The following is a 12,238-nucleotide window of genomic DNA, read 5'->3' as shown; positions in this document are numbered from 1 at the left end:
GTTGTTACATAATTTACCCACCATGTCTATATGTAGGCACAATTCAGAGTTGATGATGCTTAATTATTTACTTTCAGATTATTTTATTCAAGTCAACTTGTTTAAAATATAGGGATAATACCCACGAAAATACATGAACTTTAATCAAATTTCTAATGGAGCATACTGAACTTTGCGGAGGTCCTATTACCCCCCTAAACTTTTTTAAAGTGGAATTATTCCCCCCCCCCCCCCCCCCTCCCCCCAAAACTCTATACCTAGATTTGGCATTGGGAGGTGTGACACACGCGCCCTTTCTTCTCCATTTTCATCATTTTCACCATTACAACCATAGTCCTCCTACAAACAACACTGGTAATACTACAAATAATTTCAAAACACTGGTAATCACAAAAATCTTGATTTTTCACCAAAATCTTGATTCTTAATTCTTGAAATTTGGCTTTTAGTTAGTTCACATTATTTTATTCATCGTGGTTACTCCATTATTGAATTAAAATTAAACACAATTTCATCACACACACAACCAAATGGGTCATCTTCTCGAAAACCTCACAAAACATACACACACACACTCACAGAGATCATACAACACACACCCAGATACACACACATCATTGAAAAACACTCACCTCATCGGAAAATGCACACACAAAAACCACAACATACACACATAGACGTGGGAGCTACACAGACAGAAAAAAATAATCCAAGAGAGGTAGATCTAGAAAGCCAAAAACAATGATAAAAAGATCAAAATGGACTGAAAATTGTCAAGTTCTGATCCGAACAATATCATCGAACACACCCAATTCATATTATTTTATTCACCAAGGTTGCTCCATTGTTGAATTGAAATTAAATACAATTTCATCACACACCCCCTCCAAATGGGTCATCTTCAATACATCAAATTTAATTACATCAATTTGACCCAATTTTTTTTTTTTTTTTTAAAAAAAAAAACTACCCATCAATTTCAATTTCAATTACACCAACAACACAGTGTCTTTACTAAACGTGGAGTGTGTGTAATTGATCAAAGATACAGTGAGTACATATATGATTGTGGAATTGAAGCTTTGGTCACTTTCTTCACTGTAGGTGGAGTGTGTGTATATGATGAGTATATATATTATTATGTAAGTATTTTAATTGAAAACAAAACAAAATAAAATAAAATAAAGGTTTATAATGAAAATTAAGGGGTTGTTTGGCAAAAAAAAAAGAGTTTATAACATTTTTAACACTTTTCACGCGCTCAATGCACGTGACTTACACACAATGATCCAAGTGGGCAGATATATGCCATTAAAATACAAAAAAAATAAATCTGGGGGGTAATAGGACTCCCGCAAAGTTCAGTATGTTCAACTGATAATCCGGTCAAATTTCAGATATTTTTGTGAGTATTCTCCCTATATAAAAGATATGGATAAGTTTTTCTCCTTTCAATTTCTCTTTTTTTTTTATTGGTATAGTTAACATATGTTTGATTCTTGTAACTTGTAAGCATGCACAACTGATATCTTTGGGTGAATCTAAAAAATAGATCCAAATTAGGGTGACTTTTAAATTTTAGCCCCAAATAAAAAAACTTTCTTAAAATAGCCTTTACCTATTAACTAGTATTTTTTTGGACAAAATTGCCCCTGATCAATGGAGTAAATTACATAAATGATCCTCATAATGGATAACAACTCCATATTTATATCTTTCAACTTTTCTTTTTTTATTTTTTTAATTTCACTTTGATTTTGATTTTTTCTTTTCTCTTTTTATTTTTAATTTTCTCAACCCTTAATTTTTTCCTCTCAACTTCTTTATTTTTATTTTATACTATTATTTTTATTTTATTTTTTTCTTTCCTTTTTTTTTATTCTTTTTATTTTTTTCTCAACTCTTACTTTTTTTCTTTACACCTAACGTCTACTTTTATAAAAAGAAAAAAAACTTTTTTTTAATTTTTCTTTGATTTTTCTTTTTTTCTTTTTTAATTTTACTCGACCTTTATTTTTATTTAATCTTTCTTTTTCTCATCAACCTTTATTTTTTTCATAGTCTCTCTCAACTTCTACATTTGCTTTGATTTTTATTTTTTTAATATTTTTCTTCATTTTCTTCTTTTTTTGCAATTTTTATTATTTTTGTTCTTTTCTTCGATTTCTTTCATTCAAGTTACATCTCCTGAGTAAGAGTTGACACTATCACATTATAAAGGTAAGATTTACGACTTTCGAATAGTAAGCTACATTTGATGAGCAAGAGTTGACACTACTACATTGTAGAGGCAAGACTTATGACTTTCAAACAACAAGTTATGTTTCATGGGAAAGAGTTGACACTACCACATTGTATTTTGATTTATGAGATGTTCTACAACTATTGCCTTAGAGGCAAGACTTAGCTTAAGGACTTTTAAGCAATAAATTATGCCCCACGGGCAAGAATGGACTCTACCACGTTATATTTTTATTTATGAGATGTTCTACCACTATTGCCTTAGAGGCAAGACTTAGCTCAAGGACTTTCAAACTACAAATTAGGCCCCACGGGCAAGAGTTGACTCTACCACATTATATTATCACTTATGAGATATTCTACAACTATTGTCTTAGAGGCAAGATTTGGCTCAAGGACTTTCAAACAACAAATTATGCCCTACAGGCAAGAGTTAACTCTACTACGTTATGTTTTCATTTATGAAATGTTCTACAACTATTGCCTTAGAAGCAATACTTAGCTCAAGAACTTTCAAACTACAGATTATGCCCCACGGGGAAGAGTTGACTCTACCATATTATGTTTTCATTTATGAGATGTTCTACAACTATTGCCTTAGAGGCAAGACTTAGCTCAAGGACTTTCAAACTACAAATTATGCCCCACGGGGAAGATTTGACTCTACCACGTTATATTTTCATTTATAAGATGTTCTACAACTATTGCCTTAGAGGCAAGACTTAGCTCAAGGACTTTCAAACAACAAATTATGCCCCACGGACAAGAGTTGACTCTACCACGTTATATTTTTATTTATGAGATGTTCTACAACTATTGCCTTAGAGACAAGACTTAGCTCAAGGACTTTCAAATAACAAATTATGCCCCACGGGCAAGAATTGACTCTACCACATTATATTTTCATTTATGAGATGTTCTACAACTATTGCCTTAGAGGCAAGACTTGACTCAAGGACTTTCAAACTACAAATTATGCCCCACGGGCAAGAGTTAACTCTACCACGTTATATTTTCATTTATGAGATGTTCTACAACTATTGCCTTAGAGGCAAGACTTGGCTCTAGGACTTTCAAACTACAAATTATGCCCCACGGGCAAGAGTTAATTCTACCACGTTATATTTTCATTTATGAGATGTTCTACAATAATTGCCTTAGAGGGAAAACTTGGCTCAAGGATTTTCAAACTACAAATTATGCCCCACGGGCAAGAGTTGACTTTACCACGTTATGTTTTCATTTATGAGATATTCTACAACTATTGCCTTAGAGGCAAGACTTAATTAGCTCAAGGACTTTCAAACTACAAATTATGCTCCCCGGGCAAGAGTTGACTCTACCACGTTATGTTTTCATTTATGAGATGTTCTACAACTATTACCTTAGAGGCAAGACTTAGCTCAAGGACTTTCAAACTACAAATTATGTCCCACGGGCAAGAGTTGACACTACCACGTTATATCTTTATTTATGGGATATTCTATAACTCTTGCCTTAGAGGCAGGACTTAGTTCAAGTACTTTCAAATAATAAATTATGCCCCACAGGCAAGAGTTGACACTACCACGTTATGTCTTCATTTATGGGATATTCAAGACTTTGCTCAAGGACTTTCAAATAATAAATTATGCCCCACGGGCAAGAGTTGACACTACCACATTATATCTTTATTTATGAGATATTCTATAACTCTCGCCTTAGAGACACGACTTATCTCAAGAATTTTCAAAGAACTTCGTAACAACAATTCATGCCCTTAAATTTGCTTTGATGTCAAAAAAAGAAAATTTCTTTGTGGATTATCCAATTTTTTATTTATTAGCAAAATATAATAGAAGTCGGAAAACAGAATAAAGTGATCAAACAAAATAGAGAAATAAAAAAAAGATTGAGGAAAAAAAAGGAAAGAAAAAACATAAAGATCAAGAAAAAAGTGAAGAATTAAAAAAAATTGAGAAAAATAAAAATGAGATGAAAAATAAAAATAAAGTTTGAAAAAATAGGGAAAAAGGAGAACTGAAAAAAGAAAAAAATGATCAAACAATATAGAGAAATAAAAAAAAGAGTGAGAAAGAAAAAGGAAAGAAAAAAATCAATATTAAAAAGAAGCGAAGAATTTAAAAATTTGAGAAAATAAAAAATGAGAGCAAAAAATAAAAATAAAGTTTGAGAAAAATGAAGAAAAAAAAGAGAACTGATAAAACAAAAAATAAAAGAAAAATAAAGGTTAAAGACAAATGAATTAAAAAAATAAAATAAAAAAAGAAATAGATAATGCTTGAGAAAAAAGAAAAAAGAGAAAAAATAAAGTTTGAGACAAATGAATTAAAACATGAAAATAAAATAAAAGAAAAAAAATAAAAAGTGAAAATAATAAAATTAAAGAAAAAATAAAAAAGTGAAAATAATAAAAAATAGAATAATAAATTAAAGGAAAAAAATAAAAAGTGAAAATAATGAAAAATAAAATTTGAGAGACAAATAAGTATGGAAAGTTTTAAAAATATATTTGAGGTGTAGAGGGGTAAAATGGTACTTTTACAAAGAAATAGATAATGCTTGAGAAAAAGAAAGAGAAAAAATAAAGTTTAAGACAAATGAATTAAAACATGAAAATAAAATTAAAGGAAAAAATAAAAAGTGAAAATAATAAAATTAAAGAAAAAAATAAAAAAAAGAATAATAAATTAAAGGAAAAAAAATAAAAAGTGAAAATAATAAAAAATAAAATTTGAGAGACAAATAAGTATGGAAAGTTTTAAAAATATATTCGAGGTGTAGAGGGGTAAAATGGTACTTTTACTATGCTTAAAAAGTAAGGAAAATTATTTTTTAAAAACATTTTTTATTGGGGTCAAATATCTAAAGTCACTCATATTTGGGTCTATAACATGCACTTTTCGTAGATATCTGAGGTCTAAATTCACAAGTTTATCCTTGGTAGTCTAGAATATTTTGTCCAAATATTTACTTATTATTATCACGTGGATAAACTTTAAATACCGATTAATGATTTTACGTTATCACAAATAGTTTAGTGACTACATTAAATATAAAGTTTTAAACTATGGGAAATAATTTCTCTACTGCACAAAGATAGGGTAAGGTTGCGTACATTCTACCCTCTCTAGATCTTACTTGTGGCATGTCACTGTTACTTTGTTTCCATAATAGCTTTCTATTGTAAGGTTAGATACCTAACATGTCTTGAAAACTTTTAGTTGTTTCCTTTTTGTTCTTACTTTTGTAGTTATTTTCCTAAGAAATCTGTCGTATATTTTATTCAGTCGACAAACAACTATGCACTACTTATGAGTTTCAGAACGATCTAGTATAATCTTATAAGTAGAGTTTGGAGATAGTGTGGTGTGAACACAGATTTTAACTCTATTTTTGTGAAGGTAAAGTACCAAGAACACAAAATACATGAAGAAGAACACCAAGATGAAGAGTTGACTATATGAACAATAAATACACGATTTGAGGCTTGAAACACGTGGGAAAGGTTTTTCTAAAAATGATATTTGTTTCCTCTCCTCTGCAAGATTGCTATGAGATTATGTGCAAACAGATTTAGTGGATATGACAAGCCTATAAAATTTTTCACTAAGCAAATAGTGAAGAAATTCTTTTGAAAACCAAAAACTTAGACTTAGATCTTTTTGGAAATAAAAGATTTTTGTTGGAAAAGTCGTAAAACGTTTCTCTATTGAAAGTTGTGCATAAAAAGATACATTAACTCACAAAAGATTTGATTTAAATAGAATTGGTGGAAAGGATAGTACATTTTATTGAAAAGACACAAATTAAAAGGACACACCCTTTAATTTAAAAGACACCTCTTCATAAAATACTTATATTCAATAATTTAGTTTAAACAAAATCCAACAATCTCCAATTGATTTAAATATACTTAATAATTTGCTCGAGGTAAGTTTATTCGGACCCCATGGACTAATGATGAGCAGGTGTGAGGTGGGGAGGTTTGATGGATAAGTGAGATCTCGAAAGTTGATTCCCTCGGAAGGCACTTCAAAAGTGGTATCATCAAGATCGTGGAGACAAAGGAGAAAAGAGGGTCGGGCACGTCAGATGCACGAACCAACCTATATGGAAATAGGCATTGCAAGACTATTAACTAGCATCACTAACGACTTTGACACATGGCATGGAGACATTAACTTTAGTACTTTAATGGAATCTCTTATTGGTTGAGGTCCATTTTGCCGCAGCCTATAAATAGTTGATCCCTTCACTTGTAATGCAATTGCAAATTTATATTTTCCTTGTAATATAATTTGCTTTCCATATATATATAACATATCGAAAGACCCGAATTTGCTTTTAATATTGTTTATTCTTTGTTGGGGAAAAGGCATCGTTTTCACCCCAAACTATACCCAAAAAGTTTAAGTCACACCTAAACTATATAAGTAACTCATTACATACCTAAACTATATAAAAGTGATATTATTACCTCCCCGCGACACCCATTCTTGGGCGCGTATGTTACACTTATTTTAGGCGCGTCCAGCCTATTAAATAACAAACATAAACGGCTAAAAGTACATCATTTTTAATTTACAACGGATCTATTCTTATTTAAAGCCAATTTGGGGCTCAAAAGGAAACCCTAATTCCCAATTTTGTCTCTCAAAATCGAAATTGAAGAGCATTTGTTTGAAGAATTGGTAACTAAATCTTTCTAATACTTCCATTTCTTGCTATATTGATGATTATTTTGTCTTAATTTTGTTGTCATTTTCATAATTTTTTCTTCCCTCAAGTGTTGTTCAACTTCTCTTAAACCTTGTTTTCTTAATCAAGGTACTTTAATGACTAAGATAAGTTTAAGTAGACTTTGTAAGCAAGAAGAAGATCATGAGTTGGTCAAGGTTCAATGCAAACATGGATATTTTTTGCCTTTGATGACTTCATGGACCTCAAGAAATCCGGGTAGACAATATTGGACTTGTCCTTACTATGGAGTAAGTGAATTTTTCCTTCAAACATTGATCTTGAATAGTGTATACGAATCTAATTGCTTTCATTTTAGAATGCTAGATCATGCGATTTTTGACTTTGGAAGGATGATTCTATTGATGAACGATTGAAATTTGTTATTCCTAAATTGTTGGAAAGAATTGGGGAGCTTGAGGAAAGAGTTGAATCTTCGACAAATTGTGCACTTTGTGAACACAAAATAGTTGATGACAAGACTACTAGGACAACCAAATCTGTGGAGAGCAAAATAGACATGAACAAAATAGAATTGCAAATGGACAATTTTCAGGATAATTTGAAGATGATGAAGGCAAATGAGAAGAAATGAAAGATCAAGTTGGCTAAGTCCAAGAAAAGGGAAAAACAACTATGGACTACTCTCATTTGTGTATGTATTTTGGGTGTTACTTTTCTATTTCAATTCATGTTCTTGGAAGGAGCTCCAAGAAGGCTGCCCTAAACTAAGTTGCTTTGTTTTTGTTATGTTTTAAGGGGCTAAAATTTGTATCAATTATTAGGTGTTACCTTTGACAAATACTGTCAGTTTGTGTAATTAAATTGTTGTATAATGAAATTGTAAGGCTGAACTTGACAGTTTTGGTTTTGTTTTCAGTGGTTCTTTGTGTTGCAATTTGTATACATCACAACACTAAATGCAATCACAGCTGTTGTACAAGCACAAACACAAATTTCAACATCACAATACAAATTTAACATTAATAAATGCAGTCACAACTGCTGCAAAAGCACAAACACAAATTTCAGCAACAATGAACTTACAACTGCATAATCATTAACCAAAAATGAGTGTCAATTACATCTTGCAGCCAAATACATTTACAAAAAGATTAGCACTGTTAAACTAATTACAGTTACGAAATACAGTCAAAGCTGTCACTAATAAATTGTTCTTAAAACAGTCATAGCTGCCAACATCAGTGAACTACCAAAAAGTAGTCTTAAATGCAGTCCCAGCTGCCAACATCAGTGAATTATCAAAAACAGTCTTAAATGCAGTCACAACTGCCAAGCTTTATACAGTGTTAAATGCAGTCTACACCAACTTCTCATAGATATTGAATATTGGAGCTTTCTTGACTCAAGTGTGTAGCCTTAGACCTTGTTTGCATTCGTTTTCTGCCTCTCATTTCTTGTAGTTGCCTGGAGGTCATAGCTTTTTTTCCTTTCCGTTTTACACCAGTTTTTGGTGTATATCCGAGATTTTCAGTCACAAATGTTGAAGACTTGATAGTTTTGAATCTTTCACTAGGTATTCCCGGCTGCTCAAATGAAGAAAGTGTCAACTTTAGTAAATGAAATTGTAGTAAATAAAATTTAGATAGTAAATATAGTAGTAAACTTACATTAAGAATTGTGCATTCACTTTGTGTGTGAAGTAATCCCATTCCAATCATTCTTGGTCTGTCAGCACACTAAAAAGAAAGAAAAGAAGATATTTAGAATAAGGTAAGCATAATTAGTTCACAACACTGTCAAATTAAATAAAATACCTTTTCTGTAGAATTCTTTGGTGGTCTACCCCTTCCTCTTCCAATCGAACTCTCCCTTTTCCAATAGTAGGTGCTGCACTTGGGACTGCACTTGGACCTGCACTTGGGTCTGCATCAGCAAATGAACTTGGGCCAGAATTTGCATTAGTACCAGTAGCAGGTGCACCTGTTGGACATCTTCTTTTGTTGTGACCCTTGCTATGGCAAGTGCCACATGAAATCTCAATCCCCCTCTTGGACAACTTTCCAGTTTTATTTTTGGTTTCACCTTCTTCTTTCTTTCTATTCTTTCCAGGCCTACCTGGCAGCTTCTTAACAGAATGTAGCATGACAGAGATATTCTGTAATTGTGGCCACATCTTCATATTCAAAACTAGTTAAATGAAGAAACTATATGTGTTCATATAAGTTTCTCTATTGTACCAGTGAGAGATGTAGTTTATTAGTTTCAGTTTTTTTATGGTGAAGAGTAGCCACTGCATGAGCACAAGGTATATCCTTCAACATCCATGATCTACAACTGCAATATTGTCTAGCAAGATCCACAATAAGCCTATATCCTCTATCAAGCACCTCATACCTTGTATCAGAATTCCATTCTATGCTGCACTTCATAGACCTTGTTGTATTATCATTTAGCACTTTCATAGCCATTGGAGAAATGTCACTGATCCAAGTTTTACAAAAATCCTTCATCTGTCCCACTCATTTCATTATTTTTACCCTTATCTCCTCTAACATTGTAATTATAGTCTTATGCCTAGCTCCTAAAACCTATGCATTAAAACATTCTACTATGTTGTTGTCTACAACATCACACTTTATTCCAAAGCTAAAGTAAACCTTGCTTTATCTTTCTGGATTAAAATACATCTACTTATCTAGTATTTATTCTCCCCCCAACATCTTCATATAGCTAATGTTATCTCTAAGCTCAGCCTCAAAGGTAGATCGTGCACACCTTCAAAAATATTTTTTCTTCTCAATACCTCTACATATAGCATCTTTTGACCAGTTTGCAAGGACATGCCTTGCACATATTCTATGTTCAATATTTGGTAAATATTCAGTTACAGCAATTTCTAATTCCTATAACAAAAATAGAAACAGAAATAGTTATAACATAAACAGAAGCAAAAACAATATTTCTTTACCTTTTGCATGTCTGTTATCACTGTCAAATCTGTCCCATCTCCAAGCTGAAGAGCTTCTTTTACAATCCTGATAAACTAACTCCAAGTGGTCTTGTTTTCAATCTCAACCACTGCCCATGCCAGTGGCAACATTCGATTATTACCATCTTTACACACAACAACTAATAACTGCCCTTTTGTCACTCCTTTTAAAAAACATCCATCCAAACCAATGCACTTCTTACAACCAACTAGGAAGGACTTCCTCATTGCATTAAAACATATATAGAAACCTTGAAACATTTTTCTACCATCTTCAAATATTTCATCATGAAGCTTCACTACACATGTACTACCTAGATTTAATCTTATCAACTCATCTCTATAATCTGAAATTCTCTCAAATTCCAGATTATAGTTACCCATCAGTTCTGCAATCACCTTATTTTTTGCTCTCCTACGCACTATTCTTCCAACATGTAAATCCAGCTCCTTCTTAATAAGCAGATGAAACTCAAAAATTCTAATATCTGATTGTTCTTTTATCCTTTCATTGAAGTGGCTAGCTAAGAACTTGGTATTACAAAGTATGTTCCTATTGATAGTATCACACTTATGAACTGGATTGTAGGTCTTCACAACAAAGTTCATAGACCTAGAAAAAAATGCTAGCATAAAGAAGCCATGGACAACCAGTTGTACACCTAACCCTTACCCTTGTAGGTTCATTAACATATTTCTCAATTGCAACATGTTCAGAAATAGCTTATTTAGTAACAGCAGCTCTAAATTCATTAACACTTTCAAAAACAAGTCCTAACTCCCACACAACTTTCTAACAATCTGAACTATATGCAACTCTCTTAACTTTTTTCCTCCTTCTAGCTTTATCTCTATGTTCAACCTGTTCAACTTTATCTTCTTCATCTATTACATCATCTGAATCAGTTTCAAAGCTGGCTGCTTCATCATATGGGTAAAAAGGTTCATCACCAGCTAACTTACCCTCCAAACAATTTCTATCACCACCTGCAGATTCATCATAGCTAATATCTGGTCCCTTTCTTCTAGTTCCTAACTTAATATGTTCAGGAATTACTGGTCTCTCTCTCCTCTTTCTTCTTTTTCTTTTCTTTTTTTTCCTTAAAACCTCTTAACTCTTCATCCATATATTCATCCACATCACTTCCAATCTCTACACTTCCATCAATAGATTCTACATCTGAATCTACAACAGATTCAAAAGGTGCAGCAGTAGAATTAGTAGGAGCAACAATAGAACTACTAAGAGCAGCAGTACAACTACTGGGAGCAGCAGCTATAGGAGAAGAAACATGAGCAGTAAGTTGGTCAGTAGGAGGAGAGGAAACATAAGCATTAAGTTGGTCGGTAGGAAGAGAAGGGATATAATCAGTTAGTTGGATAAAACAAAGAGAAGTATGAGAAGTAGGTTGGACAGTAAGAGGAGAAGAAGTATGACCAATAGGTTGGTCAAAAGAATGGGCATCTTCACTATTTTTAGATGCCCTGTCAACACTCTCAATGTCATTTTCAGTGTATTTATTAAAAGACACACCACTTTCCCCCTCCACATGCCCTTCTCTATCACTTACAAATTTCAAAAGTGGGACCATCTCAGGTTCACCAATCATGTGACACACAAAAGCTTCCAAAACTTGCCCATTATCCATTTTCTTTGAAATGTCAAGTGTGTCGACCTAATTTCTTTTAATATAGAACACTTGGGCAGTCTAACATATAGTAAGCATTGTTCGGGAATATACCCTAAATACCTTACATAATCCCTAAATTCAAATAAAGACAACCTATCTACATCAACATCTAAAAATTCAGTAACTTGTCCACCCTCATATCTTTTTCCTTTTTTTTCCTTCACCTTACCCATATTAAGTTCTCCACCATGGTAAAATCTCAAAGTGATCAGTTCAAAACTCATTTTATAAACCTGAAATCATTGACCACAAAAACACAATAAAGATACAAATCTCATAATACACAAAAATAAAAAAGATACAAGTCTCACAGTACACAAAAATTAAAAAATTATAGTATTTATGCAACAATTACAAGTATCACATGTTATTTATCACATATTAAACCTCACAGCTCATATTGTTATAGATTGAAGCACATAAACAAACTATAACAGATCAGTTTTCAAGATAAATTAAAGACAACATAAACTCCTAATTCAAAAACCCTAATTAAAAACCCTAGTAAAATTGAACTATTATAAATTTCAAGGGTTATATTATCACATATTGAGCATCTAAATGGAAATAAAATATTAATTTAGACAAATTAAAGATGGAAAAATCCTAACTC

At 32.1% G+C, this 12,238-nt stretch overlaps 1 long non-coding RNA gene across 1 annotated transcript; it reads right to left on the bottom strand.

Annotated features, from left to right (window-relative positions):
- Positions 1–8,231: 8,231 nt before the first annotated feature.
- On the bottom strand, positions 8,232–11,467 carry LOC107850003. The gene is made up of 3 exons (XR_007048181.1): positions 8,760–11,467; positions 8,613–8,681; positions 8,232–8,528 (listed from the first exon to the last, which is right to left on the bottom strand). It is a non-coding gene; the product is annotated as an uncharacterized LOC107850003 (long non-coding RNA).
- Between the last annotated feature and the right edge of the window lie 771 nt (positions 11,468–12,238).

Source organism: Capsicum annuum, chromosome 12, assembly GCF_002878395.1.
Source record: "Capsicum annuum cultivar UCD-10X-F1 chromosome 12, UCD10Xv1.1, whole genome shotgun sequence".
Classification (NCBI taxonomy): Eukaryota; Viridiplantae; Streptophyta; class Magnoliopsida; order Solanales; family Solanaceae; genus Capsicum; species Capsicum annuum.
The sequence above is the reverse complement of the archived record's forward strand: the minus strand, read 5'-3'. Positions and strand labels throughout refer to the sequence as shown.